Source organism: Chiloscyllium punctatum, chromosome 31 (genome assembly GCF_047496795.1).
Source record: "Chiloscyllium punctatum isolate Juve2018m chromosome 31, sChiPun1.3, whole genome shotgun sequence".
Taxonomy (NCBI): Eukaryota; Metazoa; Chordata; class Chondrichthyes; order Orectolobiformes; family Hemiscylliidae; genus Chiloscyllium; species Chiloscyllium punctatum.
In genome coordinates, this window is record NC_092769.1 from 76164536 (window position 1) to 76173097 (window position 8562).

An 8562-nucleotide genomic window follows, 5' to 3' on the forward strand; every position below is an offset into this window, starting at 1 on the left:
CTTCGCCTGAATGGTAACGTGGCTATCCAATCAGTGTAGAGTCTGCAGAGATACTACCCACTTATCTGACTGACAGGCTAGCAGTGGTTCTGCCACCCAGACCCCCTCTGACTCAGTGTGGGCTGGGGGAATGGTATGAGAGACATGGAGTATTGAATATTTTCAGAATTGACCCATTCACCTCTTGAGCAGGTGGGACTTGAAACTGTGGCACCCAGGCCCAGAGAGGGGGACACTACCCCTGCACTGCAAGAACATCTCCAATTTGAGGACAAAACACACCAGCCTCATTGTTGGGGAGGCACAGGGTCCCATGGGGATCCCAGTAAACACCAGCCCCCTTCACCCCCAAATAAAAACACACTGAGCAGACTCCTTTCAACTTTGTTCACACTGGCAAATATTGGCAATGTATATTTTTATTCTTTTTACAAAAATGTCACAATGTTTTTGCATAAATAGTGATTCCACACACAGAGAGAGACAGAGAGTGGTGGCAAGGGATGGGAGAGATGGGGTGTGTTGGGGGAAGCAGTGAGGGGGAAGGGGTGGGTGGGTATGATGGGGTCCCCCCCCCCTCTCAGTCCACTGGGCCTTGGTAGATGAGCTTGATGTAACCTTTCTCCCCGGTCAGCCAAGTGCCACAGAAGGGGCAGGCAGCATGGAGTCGTGTGTGCCATGGGGCAGAGGGATGTGTGCCCAGTATTTGACAGTCTTGGCTGAGCAGACATGGCCACAGGGACAGAAGGCGTGGCTGGGGGGTCCCACGTCCAGGTAGGAGGCTGCCTCACAGCCCATCCACAGGGGCACATAGGGCCCCACCCTCCGGCACAGGGGGGCACTCTCTCTCGCTGCCTGCTGTCGATCCCCCAGCCTCTGGGCGGCTGCCCCACCTGTGGTACCCATGCACATGGCCGCAGCTGAGGTAGACCCAGGGCTGCTGCTCCTCCACCACCTGGCACTGCTCCAAGCTGGGAAATGCCAGCGTGTTGAAGCCCACCGGGCACTGTGGCCTTGCTGCGTTGATCTCCTGCCTCAGGACCTCCAGCTGCTTGAGGGTGGGTGCTTTGTCCAGGCCCTCTGGGGTGCGCCACAGCAGGGTAGCCCCGCAGAGATCAATCAGGGAGCCGTCCTGTAACACATTAGACTCGTTCTCCACCTAAAACACCACAACAGTTCACAGTCAGCGCACAGCCCAGTCAAACACTCCCAACACCAGGATAGAACATAGAAAAGTACAGCACACAACAGGTCCTTTGGCCCATGGTGTTGTGCTGAGGATTAATCCTAATGTAAAATAAAATAACTTAAACTACACACCCCTCAATTCACTGCTATCTATGTGTATGTCCAGTAGTCACTTAAATGTCCCTAATGACTCTGCTTCCACCACCACTGCTGCCAACACATTCTATGCATTCACAACTCTCTGCGTAAAGAACCTTTCTCTGACATCCCCTCTATACCTTTCTCCTAATATCTTAAAACTACCACCCCTCATGCCAGTCAATCCTGCCTTGGCGAAAAGCCTCTGACTACTGACTCTATCCATGCCTCTCATTATCTTGTATACCTCGATCAGATCCTTCTCTCCAGAGAGAAAAGTCTGAGCTTAGACAACCTCTCTTCATAAGGCAAGTGCTCCAGTCCAGGCAGCATCCTAGTAAACCTTCTTTGCACCCTCTCCAAAGACTCTATCTTTCCTATAGTAGGGCGACCAGAACTGGACACAACATTCCAAGTGTGAGTCTCACCAAGGACTTGTGGAGCTGTCGTGAAACCTCACGGCTCTTAAACTCGATCCCCCTGTTAATGAAAGCCAAAACACCATATGCTTTCTTAACAACCCTATCCACTTGGTTGGCAACTTTGAGGGATCTATGTACTTGAACACCAAGATCCCTCTGTTCCTCCAAACTGTCAAGAATCCTGTCTTTAATCCTAAATTCAGCATTCAGGTTCGACCTTCCAAAATGCATCACTCTACATTTATCCAGCTTGATCTCCATCTGCCATTTCTCAGCCCTCTCTGCATCCTGTCTGTCAGGTTGCAGCCTGCGATAGCTCTCGATACCATCAGCGGCACCTCCAACCTTTGGTGTCATCTGCAAATTTACTAACCCACCCCTCAACCTCCTCATCCAAGACATTTATAAAAACTACAAACAGCAGAGGCCCTAGAACAGAGCTCTGCGGGACTCCACTCAACGCTGACCTCCAGGCAGAATACTTTCCATGTACAACCACACTCTGCCTTCTGTCAGCCAACCAATTCTGAATCCAGATAGCCAAATCTCCCTGTATTCCATACTTCCTGACTTTATGAATGAGCCTACCATGGGAACCTTATCAAATGCCTTGCTGAAGTCCATATACACCACATCCACTGCTCGACCGTTGATCTCCTCAAAAGACTCAATAAGATTTGAGGCATAACCTGCCCCTCATAAAGCCATGCTGACTGCCTTTAATCACGCTATTCTTTTCCAAATAGTCATAAATCCTATCCCTCAAGAATTCTTTCCAAAACTTTGCTGACCACAGATGTAAGACTGACTGGTCTGTAATTGTCAGGGACTTCCCTATTACCCTTCTTGTAAAAAGGAACAACATTCGCCTCCTTCCATTCCTCTGGTACGACTCCCATGGAGAATGAGGAAGCAAAGATCTTCGCCAGCAGCTTAGCAACCTCCTTTCTCGCTTTTTGGAGCAGCCTAGGATAAATTTGGTTTGGCCGTGGGGACTTACCAATTTTAACGTTTGCCAAAATTTTCAGCACATCAACTTTTTCAATCTTGATCAGGTCAGGCCTGTATCCCAGTTCATCAAAGTTCTCATTCACAACGAACTCCCTTTCCTTAGTGAAAACTGAGACAAAAAACTCTTTTGGGGCTTCCCCTATCTGCTTAGACTCCACGCACTCTTCCACTCACTTCACCGAGCTATACCCCTCTGCAGACTTTCAGTGTCTTCTACACACTGTTCTATCATTCATTTCATCATCATCTTTGATTTGATGATGGACCCAAACTTCCTCTACACTGTCCCCCCCCAAACACTCCCAGGACAGGGACAGCACAGGGTTAGATACAGAGTAAAGCTCCCTCTACACTGTCCCCCCCCCATCAAACACTCCCCAGGGACAGGGACAGCACAGGGTTAGATACAGAGTAAAGCTCCCTCTACACTGTCCCCCCATCAAACACTCCCCAGGGACAGCAAGGGGTTAGATACAGAGTAAAGCTCCCTCTACACTGTCCCCCCAAACACTCCCTGGGACAGGGACAGCACGGGGTTAGATACAGAGTAAAGCTGATACATTGACAGATCAGCTAGACAGTATCCCCTCAGTAGGCAGGCTCCCTGAACTGACTGTTGGACTGTAACAAAGTGCACGTACCTGTCTGCCCCTCTGCTGGGCTGACCTGGTCTCCCTCAGGGCATAGACATTTCCGCAAACAGAGATCTCCCGCCAGTGCCAGGGCTGGAGTTGTCGGAGAATCCGTGCATGGGGTGCATCACCAGGACTCCATTGGTGGTGAGACCGTCCATCAGCCCATCCGGAGTTCGCCACTTGGCTGCTCTCTCCTAGAAACCATTCAGAGAGGGGGTCATGGGATGGGGACTGCCGGAGGGTCGGGGCCGAGGGAGGGCCGCGCCACCCAAGGTGCTATCTTACGGATGAGACATTAAACAGAGACGATGACATCTGCCCTCTCTTGGAGAGGGGTAGTGGGGGGGGGGGGGGTATAATACATACTACAGCTGCTGTTGGAAGAGGAGCAGGGAGGGAAGTTCTTCCCCCAAGGTCTAGGGGCCAATATCTATCCCTCAACCCCAAAGAAACGCAGCTGATCAGAGTTATTCCCACGTTACTGTGAGATCTCACTGGGCGGCTATGGGCTGACGCATTCTCCAGATACAGTGGTGAGCACTGTACAACAGCGGTGCCCCTGACCATCTGGGAAAGGTGGAGGGGAACGGGGGCAGTGAGGTGTTACTTACACCGAGGAAGATGTTCTTGGAGGAATCGAAGCCGGCAGCGTAAATACGGGCGGTGTACGGGGGACTGCGCTCACAGCTGATTCGACAGGCAAACCGGGAGATGGTACTCTGGGTGCTGTGGCCTTCCCCTGTTGGGTAGTTACTGGGCACTGTATCCGTCACCACAAAGTCAATCAGAGTTTCTGTTGACCGACCGATCTGTGAAACGACAAGAGTGGGACTTTATCTCTGTGTACACGGGGCGCCTCCCATCACCAAACAAACATCAACCACTGGCATCAAATCCTCCTGCGACAAGATGTTGGGCCAACCAGATATTCCCAACCCAACCTAGTCCCACCCACCAGCACCCAGCCCATATCCCCCCCAAACCCTTCCTATTCATATACCCATCCAGATGCCTCTTCAATGCAATTGTACCAGCCTCCACCACATCCTCTGGCAGTTCATTCCATACCCGCACCACCCTCTGCGTGGAAAAGTTGCCCCTTAGGTCCCTTTCCCCTCTCACCCTGAACCTATGCCCCTCTAGTTCTAGACCTCCCCACCCCAGGGAAAAGACTTTGTCTATTTATCCTATCCTCTCATGGTTTTATAAACCTCTAAGGTCACCCCTCAGCCTCAGACGCTCCAGGGAAAACAGCCCCAGCCTGTTCAGCCTCTCCCTGTAGCTCAGCCCTGGCAACACCCTTGGAAATCTTTTCTGAACCAGTTCCATCTGGGCACCACACCTTCTGAATGATAGATCGGTCTGTGAAGGAGAGAGAACAATGTAGACTGGCCAAGAATAATACAGGGATCTCGGGGGTGAAGTTGTGAGGAGGGATCATGTGAGGGCTGGTTTTCTCTGGAATGTAGGAGGTTAGAGGGCAATCTGATCGAAGTTCACAAAATTTGCAGGAAACGTCAATAAGATCCACACTTTCCACTGGTTGGGGATTCCCAGAATGAGGGGGCATTGTCTGGGAATGAGCCAGACATTGCTCAGGAGAGATGTTAGGAAGCATTTCCACAGAGACACACACACATACACAGACAGACGGTCGGAGGGGTTTGGACCTCTTCCACAAACAGCAACAGATGCCAGATCGGTGGTTAATTTTACACAGGTAACAAGGGAGCTGTATGGAGTTAGACCACAGATCAGCCATGATCCTATTGATGGGACAGGATGCTGAATGGCCTACTCTTCTGACTGTGAATTGCCCTCTGGGCTATTCGGGATGGACAGTAAATACCCAACCTTCCAGTGATAACCACGTCCCGTGACCCAGCCTCACTGAAGCTGCCGATGTGGGAGATTGGCTGGGATTTGATCCCATTGCCCAGAGAATTTGCCTGCCTCGCTGAGTTACTGGTGGAAACGCGGACACCACCACCCCCCCACCCCCCCCCCCCCCCCCCACCCCCCGCTCCCCACACCCCGTTACCTGGAACATGTCAGTGTTACTGTCGGGACTATACTCCACGATGACTGACTGACTCCGAGACAGTGTGTAAGAGACGCTGTGCTGCTCCATGTTACTCAGTGCCTGCAGAGAGAATGTGGGATTAGGGTGGGGGTTAATCACCAGGGGGCGGGCACCAGCCGAGGGTCAGTGCCCAGGCAGCAGGCACCGCCGAGGGGTTACATTTCTGATAAACATTAAACCGTCAGTATCTTCCTCTGAGTGTGTTCGGGATACTGCTGACAGGGGCTGGGGACAAGCTCTGGTCTGGGTGAATATCGATGATAAACGAGGAGCCAGGCGTAGGCCATTCAGCCCCCTTCCAGTCTGCTTCCCCCTGTCATGGAATAAAAGTCCTGGCCCATGTGATGGTGATGATCACAGTCCTGTCCAGCCCAGATAGACACTGTCCTGTCGTTAGGGATCAATCTCCCTTGGTGCCCACCTGGGTACTCAGTTGGGGGTGGGGGGCTTCACCTGACCCCAGACTTCAACGGGAGATCCCTCATCCTGATTGTGTTCCCCACCCCAAAGGGGGGGGGGGGGGGGAACTATTCTACCATTCTCTCTCCTGGTCATCCTCTGGTCAGGTCAGGCTGCCCATCCCGCACCGAGAGCTGTAACCGTGTCTGTAGTGCTCGGGTGACAGAGCTCCTCCGCTGGGCCTGGGGACCTGGCGTTCCCTACCTTGGAGGTGAGTGGGGTAGACGTGATGTGGACAACATCTGGTCGGACTCCATTTCCACTTGGCCTCTTGTACAGAGCCAGTCGGCTCCTCCGCCTGCCTCGGTCTCCACTGGCCAGTGAGCCGTTATAACTGCATATCGACCAGGGGAGGGAGGGGGGCAAACAGACACACAAAAAGCTTGGTTACTCACCCGAGAGAGAGAGAGAGAGAGAGAGAGAAGACGCGATTGAAACCACCAGTAATCCTCCATCCCCCCTCTTCACCCCCCCCCCCCCCCCCCAATGGAGACATGACCAAAAACCACTGGGCCATTGGAAGGGGCTTCCTCAAGACCCTGGTGAAGGTGTTGGGGGGGGGCGCAGGGTGATGAGGCTGGGAGACCAGCACAATGGTCACCAATCCCAGATACTCCCCAATCGATCCAACCAGGATCTGGGACTCGCTCCCTCAAAAGGAAGGGGGGGGGAAATGGATGCAGGGGGGCTGGGCTCACACGCAGGAGAAAGGAGTGGGGGTGGGGAACACTGGGAGATAAAGAGGGGAGTGAGGGGGTGGGATAAACACTTGAGAGAGCAAGGGGTAGGAGAGGGGGGCAGCACAGAGGAGATAAAGCGGGGAGTAGGGGGGTGGTTACATCCCCAAAAATAATTTGGTGTCAATGGTGTTGTGATGCAATATTCCTTGAGTTAACGCCCCCCCCCCCCCCCACTTCAGCCCCCCACAGCACCTTCAGGACAGGGTGGTTGTCCCCCTTGGAAGGGGGGGGGGCGCGTTTAGGAGGTGAGGCCCACCTTAGCCGGATAGTGACAGGAGGGGGAACATGATGACGAGAGCTGGGTGGGAAGGAGGTTGCAGGGAATGCCACTTCCACCCAGCTGCTCGCCTACAGGAGCCCTCACCCTCAGCAGCTTCCAATCTGCCATTCTGCAGTTCAAGGGCAGGGCATGGACACAGTTAGGAGGGGCAAACCAGACCATGAAATGGCTTAGAGGAGAGGGGCTGAAGGGCCTCCTGCTGTTCTGGTGGGACAGGCTGGATGGGGGGGGGGGGGGCCTGAATGGCCTCCTGCTGTTCCTGTGGGATAGGCTGGAGGGAGGGGGGGGGAAAAAAGGGAGCTGAATGCCATCCATTGGAACGGAACAAGGCCATTCAGCCCCTCAGCCAGGAACAGGAGGCCCCTCACGGCCTGTATTCCCCTCCACCCGCCAGGAAATGGGAGGGGGGGGGGGGGAAAAAAAAGAGTCTGGAGGAGAGGCTGTACAGGTTTGGGTTGGTGGGGGGGGGGCGCAGATGGGGGTGGTCCAGACAGTGGGATCTCCCTGTGCGTGGGCAGCTTACCCTAACATGATGAATTCTCCATACTTGACTGGATCCTTGATGATCTCCTGGCTGTTGGGAGTTGGGGATTGATCCAGGGAACGGTGTACATCCAACTCCAGTGCTGTCACAGCCTCACTCCCCCCGTCAAGGACCATCCTACAACAACAACACAGACCGGGAGGGCAAGACACGGTCAGCACTCAGGAACAGCACGGTACTGAGGGCAACTGGGGGGGGGGGGGGGGAAGGGGGAGAGACAGATGGGGGGGGGGGGGGGGGGAAGGAGAGAGAGAGAGAGAGAGAGAGACAGACAGGGGGGGGGGGGAGAGAGAGAGAGACAAGGGGGGGAAGAGAGAGAGAGACAGACAGAGGGGGGGAAGAGAGAGAGAGACAGACAGAGGGGGGGGGAAGAGAGAGAGAGAGAGACAGAGGGGGGGGGAAGAGAGAGAGAGAGACGGGGGGGAGAGAGAGAGACAGAGGGGGGAGAGAGAGAGACAGACAGGGGGGGGGAAGAGAGAGAGAGAGAGAGAGACAGACGGGGGGGGGGAGAGAGAGAGAGAGAGAGAGAGAGACAAGGGGGGGGGGGGGGAAGAGAGAGAGAGAGAGACAGACAGAGGGGGGGAAGAGAGAGAGAGACAGAGACAGAGGGGGGGGAAGAGAGAGAGAGACAGAGACAGAGGGGGGGAAGAGAGAGAGAGACAGAGACAGGGGGGGGGAAGAGAGAGAGAGAGAGAGACGGGGGGGGGAGAGAGAGAGATAGAGGGGGGAGAGAGAGAGACAGACAGGGGGGGGGAAGAGAGAGAGAGAGAGAGAGGGAGGGAGGGACAGGGGGGGGGGAGAGAGAGACAGAGGGGGGAGACAGACAGACAGAGGGGGGGAAGAGAGGAGAGAGAGAGAGAGGGAGGGACAGAGGAGGGGGGAGAGAGAGAGAGAGAGACAGAGGGGGGAGAGAGAGAGAGAGAGAGAGAGGGAGGGACAGAGGAGGGGGGGAGAGAGAGAGAGACAGAGGGGGGAGAGACTGGATTGAATAGTGATCTGCCTGCCAGCATCTAGCTACTGGGGCTGTGTATCTGAGGCAGTGGTTTGGAGGGTAAATCAATC

At 54.4% G+C, this 8562-nt stretch overlaps 1 pseudogene; it reads right to left on the reverse strand.

Annotated features, from left to right (window-relative positions):
- Positions 1–376: 376 nt before the first annotated feature.
- Positions 377–7649, reverse strand: LOC140457118 (E3 ubiquitin-protein ligase pellino homolog 1-like; annotated as a pseudogene).
- Between the last annotated feature and the right edge of the window lie 913 nt (positions 7650–8562).